At 35.3% G+C, this 19,701-nt stretch overlaps 1 non-coding gene across 1 annotated transcript; it reads right to left on the bottom strand.

The window, feature by feature from the left end:
• Positions 1 to 2,855: 2,855 nt before the first annotated feature.
• On the bottom strand, positions 2,856 to 2,989 carry LOC116906520. Its single transcript, XR_004388742.1, has one exon. It is a non-coding gene; the product is annotated as a U4 spliceosomal RNA (small nuclear RNA).
• Positions 2,990 to 19,701: the final 16,712 nt, after the last annotated feature.

Here is a 19,701-nt window from a genome sequence, read left to right on the forward strand (position 1 = left end):
ACTATTTTTCATTTTCAAGAACATTCTAGAAAGAATATATTTTAAGTTGATAATGTTAATATGCAGGAACACAGTAGATGCCTAGCACTATTTTAATCATAAAATCTAATATAAACTTAGATGGTGATTCTTCCTCAATTAGTATGAGATATTTTTTATGAACAAAAACATAATTCTGAATGGAAAGATTATATCAAAATATTCTAAGAAAGAAAAATATATATTCTCCTCAGACATTATGACATATGTGTTAAACATGTATCATGTAATATGATACTCAAGCTCTTTACTGGTATGAGATTAAATAATATAGAAGACAAAACAATATTGTTGAAGGTACACTATGACACAGGGAAGGCCACCAGGTTAATATTATTAGGACAGCCTAAGTGATGAAGGCAAAATTGACAAGCAACTTAAATTTTCAGGAAATAGCCTATCAATGAAATAAATGGCATGGGGAAATGAGTAACGTTTGATGATCTGTTAAATTCACACTGAACTTGTCAGTTGATTTCTGTCAAGTTTTCCTGCAATAGATCACTTATACTTGAACCCAGTGGTTTGCATAAAACCTGGTTCCATTACTCTTTCAAAGTTTCTATAAATACTTTTGAGCTTGCCATATTCAATCCATGTCAATTTCTTTCTGTTTTATTGTAGACTCAGTACAGTTTCCAGGACTGTAGCCTCCTATATGGGCTGCCAACATCTGCCCACATCTTCATATTCTTGTTTGATTGTGTATCATTCAATTTCTGCCATAAACTCCATATTCCTTCACAAAGGCTTCTTGATCATCATATAATAAATTGGGAGCTAATTTTTTGTTTTCAACAAATACATATATGATATCAACAGCACCTTAAATATTAAATAAAGTTCTGTTCAAGTTTAGCATTTTTCTAATTTGCTTTCAATCTTTACTGCAAGTTCAAAAGAGATAGACAGAAAGTTCAAATGCTTTGTACACAACTCAATTACATCATATTAAATAAACCTGAGACACATTACACAAAATATTTTTTCTTGTTATACTTATAGTATTAAATTTTCAGTTAATGTTTCTGGAGAAATAACCATATTCAGTCCTGAATAGATGCTTAAAAGGAGTTGGTTTGTTTGCTTTGTGTATATTATTGCCAAACAAACAAGTGTTAAGAATGTTTTCTGCTAAAATGCAAATTGAAAATATGACTCAATACAGATCCTGTTATTATTAAAGATAGAACAAGCATGGCAAAAAAAGCAATTATGATATTCACATGCTCTATGTTCATATTCTGTTGTCAATGTCAGCTTCAGTGAGGATGTAGTAACACTACAAAAGTCAGAAATCTGATATCATATCGGACATAGAGATAAGACATCTAGACTGCACTATATTCTATATATAGTATTCTGTCAGAACACCCAAAGGAAACAAAACAACTATGAACAACAAAGGAAGTTTTTCACAGTACTACACTTACAGAGAACATGTATATCATCAAGGTGAGTGTGAATACATGTGGAGAAATATAAATCCATGCCTCCATTCTCTGATAATATCAAATTAAATACCAGAACATAAGCAAGAATAATACACCTAGCAGGTGCTGTGTATATGCTTATCCCAGCTTGGACCTGATGGGAAATTTGGTGGCCTTGTGGGCATGCCTTTGTATGCCTCCCCTAAATGTGACTCATTCTCATTTTCTGGCAAGCCAATAATAGACCTGGCTGAAGTTCATCATCCTGTCCAATATTTAATTAGAACTTGTTTCAAATTTGGCTCAAAATAGTGAAACTGTTTTTTTCTTTCACAGATTTCAGGTTTAACAACAACCTTATTAATAAATGCACGTTTCATTACCTACAGTATTATTCATTTTGAGATACAAATCTTATTTTATGGAAAAAAATCTTCCTTTTTTCTAAGAAAGAAAAGGAAAAAGCGAGCATTATTAAAATATTAGAATTATTAAAATATTAGAATTATTAAAAGAATAGACTTATACACTAAAACCAATAAAAGATGGTGATAAATATTGAAATATTATTTATTTAAGCTGAAGATTCATTTAAGTTAATGAGACTTTATTCAATGTGCTTATTTTACTATTTCAAAGATAATCACTTAACTTTGATTTATAATTTGATGTTGATATTTCTAAAATAATATATACATGTTGATTGGGCAATTTCCATGTGAGAAGAATACAGCGGAGCTACATAGATTGACCTCTGTTTCTAATATGTCTTCACATTAAGACACACAGTATTCAGATATTCAAGATAGACTTCTGTGTTTTTCATTTGTAAGTCTTGTACAGTAATTTAGATGAACTAGTTTGTTGATTGCAAACACATTTTTGAGATCAGAAGATTTGCTTGATGGTGTGGAGTGCAAGGATTCGAGTCATAACAGAGATGAAAATAGAAAATTCCTTTAATTTTTCTCCAAATAGAGCAATTGATTCCCTAAGCTGACATTATATCTAAGGTATCAATTAGTAATTTTTTATAAAGATAGAAAGAAAAAAATTTTTGACAAAGTTTGGAGATGAAATTATTTCTTCTAAAATATTTCATTTGTAAACTATGTGAAAATGCCAAATACATTTTTTTTATGATTATAAGAAAAGACAATCTTAAGGACAAGGGTAAGTGCTTAGACTGGGTGTTCTATAAACTGTTTAGCACCCATTTTTTTTTTTTTACAGTTAAGAACATTTGCCTTCCTGAAGATCTGATTGTGGATCCCACTACTGCATTGGTTGACTCCAAGTCACTTGTTTTCTCTAGCTCCAGGGGTTAACTGGCTTCTGTCGGCGCCTGCAGTCACGTACACTTACTTACACATATACACTCTTAATTAAATTTATAACAAATCTTGAAAGTCTCAAATGTGTTCTAATATGATACGTAATTCTGGGAAAAGTTTTCAATTAACAATAATCGTGCCTCAATAAACCTCATTGGCAATGAACTGCCACTGTGCAAAGCTGATACATAATTCTGATGGGTGAATTAATTCAAGCTAGTTTGAGATTGTCCTGAATTATTTTATAAAAATAAAGGATATGATTGTCTTAGTCATAAAGTTCACTATTCAAAGTATGAACTTCAAGTTATGGACATGTAGCCTCTGTTCTAATGCAATGCAAACCATGCCAGTATATTACATCAATAATCAAAATATGAGGAGTTTGCCTGTGCCCTTTATGAGACCCACAAGAATGCTCTGACATTGTGGTATATTTCCTCAATTTTTATACTCTGATTGTGGGTGCTAGGAATTGAACTCCAGTCTTCTACAAGAGTAGAGACTACGCTTACCTATGGAGCCATGTCCGCAGTACAGAAATAGTTATCTTTATCAACTTCTCCCTCACACAACAGTATAACAGAACAAGACACTACAAAGTTTTCTCTATCATGTATTCTTGCTGATGTCATTTCAGGTCTAACGAGAATTTATCTTCTTGGTGGAGATTCCCACAGAATATTACCCAACTCTCTTATAGGAACTGAAGGTCAGAATGTCCTAGCCAACTTCTAATTTTTCTAACCTTCTGGTAAAATTGCCTCTTTGTGCAGAACCCCTCCTGCTAACTGCTTATATTAGGTTCTATTAAACTACTTGCTTCAAACTGCTTACTTCGGCAAAATCCTCTACAGCTGCTAAGGCAGACACCAGGATATGCTTTATTCTTTAAAAAAAAAAAATCCTTGTTGTATACATTGGGGCAACAAGGAACCTAAGTCCCCCAAAACTTGAGTGTTTTCCCAGCCTGCAGGAAGAGTTTCATTTGACTATAAACAGTCTGAATGGTTTTCTTTGGTGGGCTAATTATGACAACATTTTCCACAATTTTTCCCCTTACCTACCCAGCTAATGCCATGCCTTTCTCTCTCTCCGTACAAAGTAATCAAATAGGCAAAATACAATCAAATAAACAAAAAACAGAATAGAACAATAAAACAAGAAATACAAACATACAAATAAAAAAATCACATAATATGAAAGAAAAATATGACAGCAAAAGATCAGTATGGCAAAAAAAAAAATAGATTGTCCAAACATAGCCATATGAGATAAATGTTTACAAAACACCACTGAAGATTGCTTTTGTCTTTGAATTGGTTTTTTGCTTTATTGCTTTTGTTTGTGTGTTTGTTTTGTTAGCCATTTCCTGCTACGGGTTATACCTACTCTAAAGTTAACAAAGTTAGCTAATTTTTCCTCTGCAAGTGGGTGTCAATTGCAGATAAGTACTTGGTTAGGGATGGAAACTGATGTCTACTCTCATTTCTAGGAACCAGTTCTGCTTGAAATTTTGCAGGCCACTTATAGATAACCAGGATTTTAAATTCTATAGAATTATCCCATCTAAATAGGTTTGAATAGGTATAATCTAGGTTGGTGTAATAAAATCTAAATTAGTATAATTTGCATCTGAAAAAAAATTACTGTGTAAGTTGAGGCTCACTATATTGTGTTTTAGCTGCTAATTCTTTGTTTGTGTGTGTGTGTGTGTGTGTGTGTTTCTGATCAAATTTTTATTTACTTTTGCTTTCTTTTTCATGTTTATTTATTTACATTTTTACATTTCATTTTATTGGTTAATTTATTTATTTACATTTCAAATGTTATTCCCCTTCCTGGTTTCCCCTCCACATACCCCCTATCCCATACCCTCCACTTGCTTCTTTGAAGGAGCTTCCCCACCCCCTCCTCACAATCCCGCCTCACCTCCCTAGCATTCCCTATACTCCAGCATCAAATCTCCACAGGACCAAGGGCCTCTCCTTCCACTGTTGCCCAATAAGACCAGCATAAGCAGCTGGAGCCATGGGTCCCTCCATGTTACTCTTTGGCTGGTGGTTTAGTCCCTGGGAGTTCTGGGGGTTCAGGTTGGTTGATATTGTTGTTCTTCCTATGGGATTGTAAAGCCCTTCAGCCTCTTCAGTCCTTCCCCTAACTCCTCCAAGGCATTCCCTGTGCTTAGTCCGACAGGTGGCTGTGAGCATCCACATCTGTATTGGTCAGGCTCTGGCAGAACCTCTTAGGGGACAGCAAGCGCTTCGAGACATCAGCCACAGAGCCTAGGTTTGGTGTCTGCAAATGGAATGAATCCCTAGATGGGGAAGTCTCTGCTTGGCTTTTCTTCAGCTCTGCTCGACCCTTTGTCCCTGCATTTCCTTTAGACTGCAACATTTCTGAGTTAATATTTTTGAGATGGGTGAGTGGCCCCATCCTTCAACTAGGGGCCGTACCTAGCCCCTAGATATGGTCTCTTCAGGTTCTCTCTCCCCTTTGTTGGGTATTTCTGCTAATGCCATCCCTGCTGGGTCCTGGGTCTGAAAAATCACTGTCTCTGTTAAATTGAGGCTCACAATGTTTTAGCTGCTAATTCTTGAAAGTACATAGTATGCATAATATGTCACTCTAAACTTAAAATCCTGTAGTGAATTTCATTGTTGTTTTTTAGGAACCTTTCTGCACTGCTCAGCCCAGGACCCAGAAAAAGCCTGCCACTTTGCAAACAAAGATTATCCAATTTCTGCAGCAAGTACAGTGCAATGGTGGATCTTTATAGGTCAGATTATCGCTTCTAAGCATGGGATATTTATAGTGCTCTACTTTCCCAGAGAAACGCTGACACTGCTGTACTATCTTTAACTTTGGAGTTCAGATAACTGATTGGAATGATAACATTAATTCCAGCATTTACGTGTTACCTTTTTTCTCAGTTTGTTTGAATCATTCTACCTGGCTTCTCGCACAAATGTCATGTCTATCTATTCAAGGAAATATGTGTTTCCCATTTCATTTTTTTTTGTGATACTCATTTTGTCTTGAAAGGCAAAGTGAAAGTAAGTTTTATTAGACTACTTCTCAGCATATCTGATAAAAAATGTACTCTCTAATTATTTGTAAGAATTTTCATCTAGAGACCTTGACAAAGAAAATTATCTATGAGCGCATATGCTCAAATATATTCAAAGACTCAAAAGGTGACCAGAATATTCAGAATTGCTGAAATTCTTCAATAAGGAGGAGGCCATTTTCCCCCAAAAGAATCTGTACTGAACCAAGATGCAGTAGGTTACATCAATATTAATCAGTTGTAGCCTGATTAATTTTCCATAAAACAATACTATAATTAACTGAAACAGAGAATATAATGATGACACCACAATGCTTTTTAAGACTTTAGTAGGTTCACAGGAGTTTTACCATTCTTACATATCCTAACAAGCATATGCCAAATTCTGTAGTATATATTGGAGTAAATAAAACACTCTTCGGAATAAAAGCAGATCCTTGTGTAAAATTTTAAATAGGCTATAGATAAAAAGGAGACAAAACTCACAAGGAAAAACATAACAGTGAATGTAGTTAGCACCAGATAAATTCTCCAATAATCTTAAAGCATCTTCAGTTGTAATAACAATAGTTCAGGAAGAAAGTATCATAACTGGGCAAGACCTGATGTCAACAAACAGAGACATAATAAGACATCTACACATCCACATTTGAGATCTTTTTCTATATAGTCATTATATTTTAAAACACATTTAATTATAACATAAAAATAAGCATTCTTAAGTTGAATTTCAATTTTCATCAATAGATAAACTATCTAAAATTGTGATGGTTTTGGAGAAATTCATTGATTTCTAAGTGACACATAATTCAACATTTTTAATCAAGTGTTTTTAAATGTGTACAGTTATGGCAACTGACATTATTATAAAATTTACTAACACTATAATGATATCACAACTAATAACATCACTAATGTATATTTCCCTTCTGTAGCAATACTAGTTTCTTATATAAATATATATCACACAACCACACTGTGGTAGTATTATATGATAACTTTGTGTGCAGTGCTATTTATTTAGATGCTTGGTGTTAAACAGCTATTGTTTCAGTATTTATTATTCATTTGTTTATTTGATTATTTGTGTGTGTGCATTAGACTTGTGAGTATCAATGTTTGTGTGCACAAATGTAGGTAAATGCACATATCCAATGCCTGTAGCTGGCAGAGGTCCTTAGGTGCCCTCCTCTATCACTCTTCATCTTGTCTTTCTTGACATAGTTGCCATTTAGTTTCATAATTACTACTTGGTTGGACTGGCTTTTAGAATCTACCTGTCTCTTGTCTCAGATGTAGCCTTATAAAGGTGCACATCCAGGTACTAATTGATTCACTTCTATTACATTTTATGAATGGTGACTGTTTCAACAAAAAAAGACATGTATGGGCTTACTGTCTTTAGATGTTTATATCAACATAAAAGAAAAGAAAAGAAAGAGGGTTCTGGAAGAATCATTCTCCACATGACTTATTTTAGAAATTTGAAAATAAATTATGTACTACATCAATAAAACCTTATGAACTACTGTATGTTCTATCATTAACCTACATAAATCTGTTTGTTTTGTCTCTTATCCAAGAAGCACTGGAATTTTGCAGTGTTTTATGTGGCCTATAGTTTGCAATTAAATGTCCCATCTTTTGCTGCCCTGCAGTTTGTGACTGGACTGAGTAATATGCTCTAAGGATCAGAATTACTTGGTAAGCTCCATCACAATAAATAGTTAATGACTGGCAAGAATGTGGAGAAAGAGGAACACTCCTCCAATGTTGGTAGGATTGAAAACTGGTACAATCACTCTGGAAATCAGTCTGGAAATCAGGTTCCTCAGAAAATTGGACATTGCACTACCTGAGGACTCAGTTATACCTCTCCTGTGCATATACCCGAAAGATGCTCCAACATACAACAAAGACACATGCTCCACTATATTCATAGCAGCCTTATTTATAATAGCCAGAAGCTGGAAAGAACCCAGATAGCCCTTCAAGAGGAATGGATTCAAAAAAATGCAGTACATCTACACAATGGAGTACTACTCACACAAAAACAATGGCTTCATGAAATTCATAGGCAAATGGATGGAAGGAGAAAATATCATCCTGAGTAAGGTAACCCAATCAGAAAAAGACAAGGTATGCACTCATTGATAAGTGAATATTAGCCCAAAAGCTCGAGTTACCCAAGATGCAATGCACAAACCACATGAAACTCAAGAAGAATGACCAAAATGCTGATGCTTCACTCCTTCTTTAAGAGGAGAACAAAAATATCCATAGGAGATGGTAAAGCCTGCCCCACATATGGCTGATATGTATACAGCCACCAAAACTAGATAAGATGGATGAAGCTAAGAAGTGCATGCTGACAGGAACTGGATATAGATCTCTTCTGAGAGACACAGCCAGAACAAATTAAATACAGAGGCGAATGCTATCAGCAAATCCCTGAACTGAGAATGGGACTCCATTTGGAGGAAAGAGAAAGGACTGAATGAACTGAAGGGGTTTGCAACCCCAAAAGAACAACAATGCCAACCAATCAGAGCTTCCAGGGAATAAACCATTACCCATAGACTATACATGGACTGACCCTGGGCTCCAACTTCATATGTAACAGTGAATAGCCTTGTTGGAGCACCAGTGAAAGGGAAAGCCTTGGTCCTACCTAGGTTGGACTCCCAGTGTAGGGAATTGTTGGGAGGGCGGTAATGGGGAGTGAATGTGGAAGTGAAGACCCATGTAGAAGGGGAGGGGAGGGGTTAGGTGGCTGATGGACAGGAAACCAGGAAAGGGAATAATATTTGAAATGTAAATAAGAAATATCCAATTTAATAAAAATGGGAAAATATATAAATAGTTAATGAGAATTGAAATTCATGCAATCTTAAATATTTTCTAGTCAACACTATTTTACCAGAACATCAGATAACAAAAATGTAAGGATATACATATATATATATATATATATATGACAAATATGTTCATTGTCATATCCTATTCTCTCTCTCTCTCTCTCTCTCTCTCTCTCTCTCTCTCTCGCCCTCTCTCTGTTTCTCTCTCTGTTTCTCTCTGGACCTTGCGTGTATGTGTGTGTTGTATGTTCGATGTTTCCATAGTTATGGATCATATCATTTCTGTGTATAATTTTTTAAGTACTTACACAATGTTTATTTGTTTCCTACTCCTACCTGTTCCTGCTGTTTTGAAAATAAACAATGGGCACCTCCTTTCTTATGCTCTGACATTAAGGGGCGTTTGAGAAGCCCTTTGTACAGGCCTCTCATTATCCCTCAGTTGTTAACTGTATAAAAACAGAATCTAGAACATAATACAAATTTTCCCATGTGAAAGAAGCACATTATATCTTCATGGTCATTTCCGAAGAAAATTTAAGTAAGAAACTATAAGAACATTAAACCATTTAAAACTTATGGAACTGTGTAAGAAGTGAGATGCTTGGAAAACTTTTGTCAACCTGTACTGCTACATTTTATTCTATGTGATTATTCTATTGCTTTATTGTGAAGAAGTCAGAAATACTTTTAACAAGAAAGTCACTTTTCTTTTCCCTTTTTTCATCTTTATTAACTTGAGTATTTCTTATTTACATTTCGATTGTTATTCCCCTTTCTGGTTTCCGGGCCAACATCCCCCTAACGCCTCCCCCTCCTCCCCCCATTACCGCCCTCCCCCAAACAATCACATTCACTGGGGGTTCAGTCTTGGCAGAACCAAGGGCTTCCCCTTCCACTGGTGCTCTTACTAGGCTATTCATTGCTACCTATGAGGTCAGAGTCCAGGGTTAGTCCATGTATAGTCTTTAGATAGTGGCTTAGTCCCTGGAAGCTCTGGTTGGTTGGCATATGGGGTCTCGAGCCCCTTCATGCTCTTCCAGTCCTAAGAAAGTCACTTTTCATGGCTGCTTGTTTCTGTAAATCAATGACATTAATAGTTTGAACAGTATCTTTACATATTTACCTTCACGTTTAAAGTGTTTACATGAAAATTACCTAGTAAATATTTATGTATTATAAGCATATGCATATTCACTGAACACATACTAGTACAAATGAAATGTGCTGAGGCTGCTTCTCGCTGATGCCTACTAATTAGAATCTACTTGCTACTCTATGTCTCACCCTTGATATACTAGTCATAGGAGGACACTTTAGCTCATACCTTACATCATTAGGGAAATACTATGTTTGTGCATTAAGATACGTTGCAATATAATTGTATCTTTAGACACAGTTTCCATAATTTTTAAAATTATTTTTCTGGAGTCATTTTTAAAGATATACCTAAAAGAACATTTTTTCTTATGAAGTAAGCAGCAGTTTTACTTAGTAGAGCACATTTTTTCAAAGCTCCTTACTATTTTACACACACACACACACACACACACAGACACACACACACACACACAGACACACACACACACAGACACACACACACACATAAACACTATGATTTCTTGATTTCTTTTGTGATAGGAGCTATCTGGCAAGGATATTAAGTTTAATAAGTGACATTCACTAAGGAACTTACTTTCTGTGGAAGAAATGTTACTTTTGTCAACATATCGTGTGCTTCTGAAAGCCTTTTACAATCTGAAGAGTTTGTAGTAGACCTTAGATGAAATGGCCTACAGTGTGGAGAGGCAACCCGTAGAGCCCAACTCCAGTAGAAACACAGGGCATCAAATGGAGGGATTGGGTTACCATCCCACAATCAAAATTTCTGACCAAGAATTGTTCTTATCTGAGAGAACTGCAGGGACAAAAATAGAGAAGAGCCTGAGAAAGATGAGGTCCAGTAACTGGACCAAATCAGGATTCATCTCAAGGGGAGGCCCCAAGGACTGACACTATTACTGAGGCTATGGAGTGCTCACAAAAATGAGCCTATCATGACTGCCCTCTGAATGATCCAACGAGTAGCTGAGAGAGTCAGATGCAGATATTTAAACCCAACCAAATGATAAAAGCTGGTGATCCCTGTGGTTGAATTAGGGAAAAGCTGGAAGAAGCTGAAGAAGAGGGCGAACGTATAAGAAATCAGCATTATCTACTAACCTGGACCCCCGAGACCTCTCAGAAATTGAGCCACCAACCAGGCAGCATACACCAGCTGATATGAGGCCCCCAGCACGTGTACAGCAGAGGACTGCAGGGTATGGACTCAGTCAGAGAAGATGTGCCTAGCGCTCAAAAGACTGGAGGCCCCAGGCAGTGGGAGGTCTGGTGGGGTGGGGGAGGTGGGAACATCCTCATGGAGACTGGGGGCAGGGGGTATGGGCTGTGGAACAGTCAGAGTTTGGACTTGGAGGGGGATAAAATCTGGACTGTAAAAATTGATTAAATTAAAAGAAAGGAAAAATGAAATTAAATAAAAATAATATTCATATACGAAAGAATGTTCATATGATGAGAGGTAGGTACAACCATTATCTGTGTTTATATGTCTCTCTGTTTATGCACGTGTGCTTGGTACTTTAATCTTACTAATTACCTGTGATAAGTCACTGTAAAATGCATAGACCATGGATACTGGATGAAAACCCAATACTGCCATTTCCCTAAACCACTATGACCCCTTAAAATTCTAAAAACGTATCCTGGAGTCCACATAATACTCTCGTTTGATTTTGATTTAAATTAATAAAGTTCTTAGGACAGAGATTCCATTTTAAAGATTGTAATCTTCTTTAATTTCCAATTCCTAAGATCAATAGAAGGCTACCAAATGGAGACAGTGCTGGAAATCAGAGAGAGGAAAAATGACGGGAGAGCTTAATGTTAGAGTCAAATCTTGAAAGAACGAATTCATTTGGATTACAATATTGAGTCATTGCCCCTTGCAAATAGCCAAGAGAAAACCTTAAAGACCTGCTACAGAAGACACAGTGGAGGAAAGCTGCAAACTCTCTGGCTCCCTCAGAGTTGCTCAGCTTGCTCCTTTATACAAGTCATAAATATATACACACGGCACAGCCTGGACTGTCCAATTTCAATCAGTTTAAAAAATGTCCCAAAGACTTGCCTGGAGGCAGTGTGATAGAAGCACTTCTTGAATTGTTTTTCTCCCTTGCAAATAAGAAGCTTATGTTGATTTTGAAAAAATAAAACCGTGCAGAATAGTAATATATTAATTATTATCTCAAAATTTATAATTTTCATATTACATAACTCAAGTGCAGCTCTAATTAAACTATCACTACGCTTAATAATTAATGTTCATAATATCAAGCAAAAATTAATAGTATATTCAACAAATCAGAAATGACTAGATTGTTTGCCATTGATGTGATAGATTTGTACTTGTTATAGAAACTTTTCCTTGGTAACAATTTTAAAACCTTTTTTCCATTTACTTTTATGCAATATTGAAATAGCTAATTCTAACCAAGTCTGTTTCTCACTAATTTGGGTTTAGGATATAATAATCACTGGATCTCAAATTATGCCTACCTTACTTATTATTTTTGAGATTTTAATACAATTACATCATTTACCTTTTACTCTTCTTCCCTCAATAACCTCCAAATTCTAGTACTTGGGAGGCAAAGCTGTTTGGTCTCTGTGTTTTCAAGGCCAGCCTCATCTATATAATAATTTACATGCCAGAGAAAGTTACATAATGATGCTCTGTCACATAATAAATAGAAAATAAATCAAAACATGTATAAATTCTAAAAGAGCTAAGAAAAATATTTAATGTGGAGATTATTTTCATAAAAGTTGAAAAATAAAGAAATGAATGAATGAGCAATGATAGAATGCACAACCAGAAAAATACAATTGATAAAAGTAAAACAGATTTTTAAGTTCTTTATGAATGGAATTGAAACTTTAAAGGCATTAGTATAATTGTAATAATGTAGCTACTATAGAGAAACTTAATTTGGATATATTCAATTTTTTATTCCTGTATTCTGCCCTTTAAAGATTAAAATATCCCAGCACAACAAGTGAAAATGACAATCTACTATTAAAATAAATAAAGAAATATATATATCAGGTTTGCATCATGTTATTCTGACTGAAAATAGGTTTAGACTGTTGATATAATTTTGTAAATCTTTAATTACCATATATTTATTGATTTGCAAAACACAGTCATACATCGAAGACTTCCTTAAATATATTTCCCAAGATAATTTTCCTGTTGTTTAATGTTGCCAAGCACAACTGTTTTATTTTGCCTGGTATTCCATTGCAATAGCTCTTACGAGTCAGATGAACTGCATAGTCACTCACAAAGAGCCTCTTAGCAGCCCACATTTTCATTTTTTCTTTATATATTTTATAAAGATGTTCAGGAAGAGAAACAAGTATCTGTTACTGCACAATAAGAAACACTTCATTCTCAGAGCACTAGAGCATGTCGTGGGAGTTTGGGGTTTCAGCAATATTCCTGGACTTCCTGGAATAAATGGAGAAAACTTCTTTAATAGGTTATTAATTCTCTGGCTATCACAGAAGTGAGAGTCAATGTCATAAAGAATATTACTGCAGAAGTTATTTTCCATAACCCATTCCAGAGCAAATGCTCAGGTAGTGACATTTCACAAATGCCTTTTGGAAACCAAATTAATGAAATATTTTCCCATTTATAGCTCTGAGAAACACTAGCAATATTCTGCTGTTTCGAGTAGTAGCACTTACATTTTCTGAGGAAGGGTGTTTTGAGAATAAACATGGTATCTATTCCCAGAGGACTATTTTGCACAGTAGTCTCTAAAGGTTTATACGTAAAAGCAAGTGCCTGTGTCTTTGTGCTCCAGGTATGTGAATAAGATAAATTTAATGATACGCAATAACATCCCCCAAAGTATAGTAAATTGAATTCCAATGTAGTATTTTTTTTTATAATTTATATAATCTTTCTAAAGCAGTGTTACCTAACCCTAACCAGAAAGTTCAATAACACACTTAGACTGTGGAATTCATAACCAAAAGGAGTGAGTTTTAGCAGTGTACTTTGCCACGTGTAGGAGTAAAGAGGCAGGACGATCTAGGGGCTCTCGCCATTCCTCACACTCTTTGGTCAGGGAGTTGTTAAGGAATTACCTACTACTTAGTATTTTCTGTCAAATTCAATTATAACCTCAAAAAACGTAAACATGATTTGCAAGCTAAATGTAAAATTTAAAAATGTGTGAGATGGTTATTTCCTACCCAATTCAGAGAGAATTAAGTACTCTATTCCAGTTGACTTTTTTACATATATTTCTCTATAGATCACATAAGGCAGATGTTTTGAACATATGTTTTCTGTAGCAAAGGATATTGCTGGAGAAATCATATTACTTTCTTTGAGAGAAAAGAACATATTTTAGAAAAATATTTGTCAATATTACATAGCCACATTGAAAGGAAAACATATGCCTTGTGTTCTGCTAGTCGCAGTGTAAATTCTGGACAGCTACGCTGTTCATTTGCTTGTAACAGTGTAATTCTGGATGTCCATAGTTTCATTCAGGTGCACACTCTCCAGTTTCCATGAGCTGCTCTATGAAGACCTGTATTCCACACAGGATTCAAGGTTTCTAAATTTGTAAAGATACATTATCAGCTTTTTTGGAAAATTTAACACAGAACATATGATGCAGATTCCTTTTGAAGTCGGCCTTCTAATATTTAAAAGTAATCTAATCTTATAAATACCTCAGAAGGCAAATGTTATCTTATGCTTGTATTACTTTTATGTTTAGTACTATAAACACAGCATTATAAAATAAATATAAATAGTAGAAAAGTCACACAGGTGAAGCAAATTCAACTCCCATTTCTTTAAATTTAAAGAACAGGTATAATATAAACCTTTATCCAAATATTCCCAAATCCAGTCTAATTCTATCACATAGCACCCACACAATGTCTGGACTTGCACACCTCGTAAAGGTGCTAATTTCATCATCTGATGTACCCCATATTTTTAGTTAATTTTACAAGTACGTGACATACTTTTGTGTGTGGCTTATAGTATTAAATTGGAACTAGTCTCATTCATGCTGTAACAAATATCAAGAGCGAACTCTTTCTTAAATATAAAAAGATTAAGCATCCAGTGAATATATTATAATTATGATATTTGAATGTCTTGCCTCCTTCCTGACATAATTAATTCTGATTGCATTCTAATATCTCTTAAATCTTTATGAGATGAATTCATTCACAGATTTACAATATGCAAACTAAAAAGGCATTACATATTAAACTGACTCCTCCTGACTTACTGTACCCATAGATTGGAATATCTCTTTCTCCTCTTTTGAGAAGCTTCTAGATGGTGAATGACACAAAGACCAAACATTGACCAGTGTGTAAAAGTACCACAGGTTACTCGGCTCTAAATGAACATAGATAGTGTGCCCCTCCATCCACATCTCAGGGATTGTTGTGGAAGAGGAAATAAAAAGTGTACCAATACCAGGTAGAGAAAGACCACAAGTAAACTGTGACCTGGACAAGCAGGCAGCTGTAGATATGAACCCATGGTGGTAATGACAGAATGCACAAATCCTGTGCAACTTCAAGCAATTTTTAGATAATTTTTCTTCAAAAGTGAATCCCATTGAATGACCTTGTCTGTCTCTGTGCCACTACAATGTGGTTTTTATGACTATTGCTCTGTAAAACAACTTGAGATCAGGTACTGTGATAACCCCCAGAGGTTTGTTGAGAATTGTTATCCTAGGTTTTTTTGTTTGTTTGTTTGTTTGTTGCTTGTAATTTCATATGAGGTTGAAATTGTTTTAAAGATAGTGGTGGGGGGGTGGAATCAGGTATTGGGAGAGACAAGAGAGACGCCCAGAGGGCAAGATGAATGAATAGAAATATGCAGCAGTGGGAGTTGGGAAGCAGGATGAACCTCTAGAAAAACCAGACACTAGGGATGTGAGAGGCTTCCAGGACCAAGTGGGGATGGCATTAGGAGAAATGCCCAACGGTGGGGAGATGGAACCTAAAGAGATCTCCTCCAATTGATAGTCATGGCCACCGTTTAAGACATGGGGTCACCCACCCATCTTCAAAAGTCTTAACCCAGAATTGTTTCTGTCTAAAGGTATTGCAGAGACAAAAATAGAACAAAGACTGAAGGAAAGGCTATCCAAACATTGGCCCAACTTGTGGTAAATGTCATGTACAGGCACCAAACCCTGACTCTATTACTGACCCTATCTTGTACTTACAGACAGAAGACTAGCATGGCTGTCCTCTGAGGGACTCTGCTGGTAGCTGACTGAGACAGATGAAGATACTTACAGTCAGCCAATGGACTAAGATTGGAGATTCCCTAAAGAAGGTTTAGGTGAAGGACTAAAGGAACTGAAGGGGATTCCAGCCACATAGGAAAAACAATATTAACTAGCCCAGACCTCTAAAAGTTACCAACCAAAAAGCATACATGTGTTGGTCCTTGGTCCCTGCTACATAGTAGCAGAGGATTACATTGACTGGCGTCAGTGGGAAAGAATATGCTTAACTATGCAATGAGGTTAAAGTGCATGAGTGGGGAAGCATCCTCTCAGAAGCAAGGAGGAGTGGGGATGCAATGAAGAACTCATGGGGAGGGGACCAAGAAGGGGGACAACATTTGGAATGCAAATAAAAATGTGCATCTCTGTAATTCTACCATGTCCCTATAGAAGTTCACACATTTGAGAAAATTCACAGCTTTAAGAATAGTAGAACAGAGATGGCCTATTTGGACACCAAAGGAAGGAGAAGCCATTGGTCCTGCCATAGCTAGGCCCCTAGTGTAGGGAGATGTCGGGAGGGACAGGAATGGAGGGTGTTTGGGGAGGGGGAACACCCTTATAGAAGGGGAGGGGGATGGGATAGGGGGCTTTTGTCCAAGAAACAATTGAAATGCAAATAAAAAGTATCCAATTTAAAAAAAAGCAATAGTAGAACATAACAAATGGGCCTCGAAAAAAAAAAAAAAAAAACAAACCCACAAAATAGATGGATAATCTGTGAGTTAGATATAGAAAAAATTGAGAGCAAAGTATGATAAACTCACAGTATAAGAAATTAACAAAGAACTTCTTAAACATCTCAAGTATTTAAACTATTGAAAATTTAAGATATTTAAAACTGAGATTAATAGCATTTTGTGATAATTCAGACATTAATTCCAATTAATGAATTTTGGAATTATAAAAGTAACACAGAATTTTGCAAAAGAATGAAAAGGAAAAAGACAAAGACCAGAAAGCAAAAGGAGAAAATAAAAACTAGATTGCACACATACACACAAGTACACACACATACACACAAACATATATATATATATGCATAAATATTTATTAAGATGTAAGATTTCTAGCCTGGTGAATGTGCAGTTGAAAAGACAGTTTCTACGAAGTTGAATAAGTTGAGTTCAATCCTTGGGATATCTATGATTGGAGAAGAGAACTGAATTAGACAAGCTCCCCTCTGATCTCCATATACATGACAAAGCACAGATGTGTGTAGACACACAAGTGCACACTAAATTATTCAAAATAAATAAATTAAAATGAAATGAAATTTTATTTAAAATTCAAGATAAAAATAATTAGCATCTACCCATGTACTATTATATTTACTATTTATACTAAAGTATATTTTGCTTTATTATATATTTATGTTTTATTCAAGGGTATATATATTAACAATTGAAGAAATAGAAGACAAATTTAAGAGGAGCAGGGAGGGATATATGAAGTGTTTGGATAGAAGAAAGAGAAAAATAAGTTCATAATTAAAATGCAATTTTGTATTTTGTTTCCTCATCTAATTGAGATTCATATATCATCCCTAGAACACTCCTTATTCCTTAGTTATTTGGGTCTGTGGATAGTATTGTTGTACTGTATGTTATGTCTAATATCCACTTTTAAGTGAATGCATACCAAGCATTTCATTTTGGGTCTGTGTTATGTCATTCAGGATGATATTTTCTAGTTCCATCCTGAAAATTTCATGATGTCTTTGTTTTTAATAGCTGAATAGTATTTTGTTGTGTAGATGAACCACAATTTTTTATATATTCTCCAGATAAGGGATATCTAGGGTATTTCTTGTTTCTTGCTCTTATTATAAAGCTACTATGACCATAGTTAAGCTAGTGTCCTTGTGGTATAGTGGAGCATCGTTTCGGTATATGTTCAGGAATGTCGTCTCTGAGTCTTGGGGTAGAATTATTCCAAATTTCCTGAGAAAGTGCGAAATGGGTTTTCAAAGTGGTTGCAGGAGTTTGCACTCTCGCCAGCAATGGAGGAATGTTATCGTTCCACCTCATCCTCTCCAGCATGTGCGATACCTTGAGTTTTTGATCTTGGTCGTTCTGATGAGTCTAAGATGGAATCTTAGAGTCATTTTGTTTGTATTTCCCCAATGCTAAGGACACTGACCATTTACTTCTTTAGATGTTTCCTGGTCATTACAGATTCCTCTATTGAGAATTATATGCTTATCTTTGCATTTCATTTTTAAATTTGCTTATTTGGTTATTTTAGTGTCTAAGTTCTTAAGTTAATTATATATTATGGACATTATCCCTCGGATATAGGGAAGGTGAAGATTTCTTCTAATTCTGTATGCTGCCGTTTTGTTCTATTGATAGTGTCCTTAGCCTTACAAGAAGCTTTTAAACTTCATGGAATTCCATTAATTAATTTTTTATCTTAGTGCTGGGTTTACTGTGGTTCTGTTCAGGAATTTACTTCTATGCCAGTGTGTTCAAGGCAGTTCCCCACTTTCTTTTTATTATAGATTTAGTGTGTCTATTTTTATGTTGATATCTTTGATCTACTTACTAGAGTTTTGTGCATAAATATATGTCTATTTGGATACTTCTAGAGGCAGGCATTTAGTTAGACCAGCATGATTTATTGAAGGTGCTTTTTTTCCCTCTCTTTGTAGGCTTTGTTAAAAATCAAATGTCTGTAGGTGTGTGGGTTTCCTTCCCATAACTGAACTGCCTGGTTGGGCCTTAGTGGGGGAAGATGCACTTAGGACTACTACTACTGAATGTCCCAAGGTAGGTTGGTACACAAGGGAGGCTTCCCTTCTCTGAGGAGAAAATGAGGGGCTAATGGGGGGTGGGATTTGTTGGGGTGGGACTGGGACTGGAACAAGAGAAGGGTTGGGGTTGGTGAATGATCAGGATGTAAAGTGAATAAAGAAAGAAAGAAAGAAAGAAAGAAAGAAAGAAAGGAAGAAAGAAAGAAAGAAAGAAAGGAAGAAAGAAAGAAAGAAAGAAAGAAGGAAGGAAAGAAAGAAAGAAAGAAAGAACTAACTAAATAAAATGTAATATCAAAGGTAAACAAAAGAAAATATTATAGCTATGCTTTTTATTGATTATTAGAGGTGATTGAAATTGGTAGATGAGGTATAGTTTCAGAGAAAATTAGTTGCTGTTTATATGACATTACTTCAAGTAATATAATTTGTTATCTAAAAACAAAGTAATTGAATTATGATATCCTCTATTGATATGATAATGATATTAATATTCATTCTGTCTTTTTTACAGCATATTTGTTACTGATATTCATTTAGTCTTTCACTCAAAAGTGTATTAACCACAGGTTTCATGAAAACAGTTAACATATGCTCCGTGAGTCTGATTGCATTACACTAAATAATCTATAAAGATGATCGCCTGCTATAGTATCAGTTATTTTGGAGATCAAATGTTGCAGGTCCAGGAAAAATCTAAATTGGGCTGTATGAGGCCCTTAAATTGCTATCTATTTTGTTGCCCACTTATGGTATGGCATAATGTTCTTTCGACGATCAAGTAAATCATTTTTTGAGCCTAT

Source organism: Rattus rattus, chromosome 7, assembly GCF_011064425.1.
Source record: "Rattus rattus isolate New Zealand chromosome 7, Rrattus_CSIRO_v1, whole genome shotgun sequence".
Lineage (NCBI taxonomy): Eukaryota > Metazoa > Chordata > Mammalia > Rodentia > Muridae > Rattus > Rattus rattus.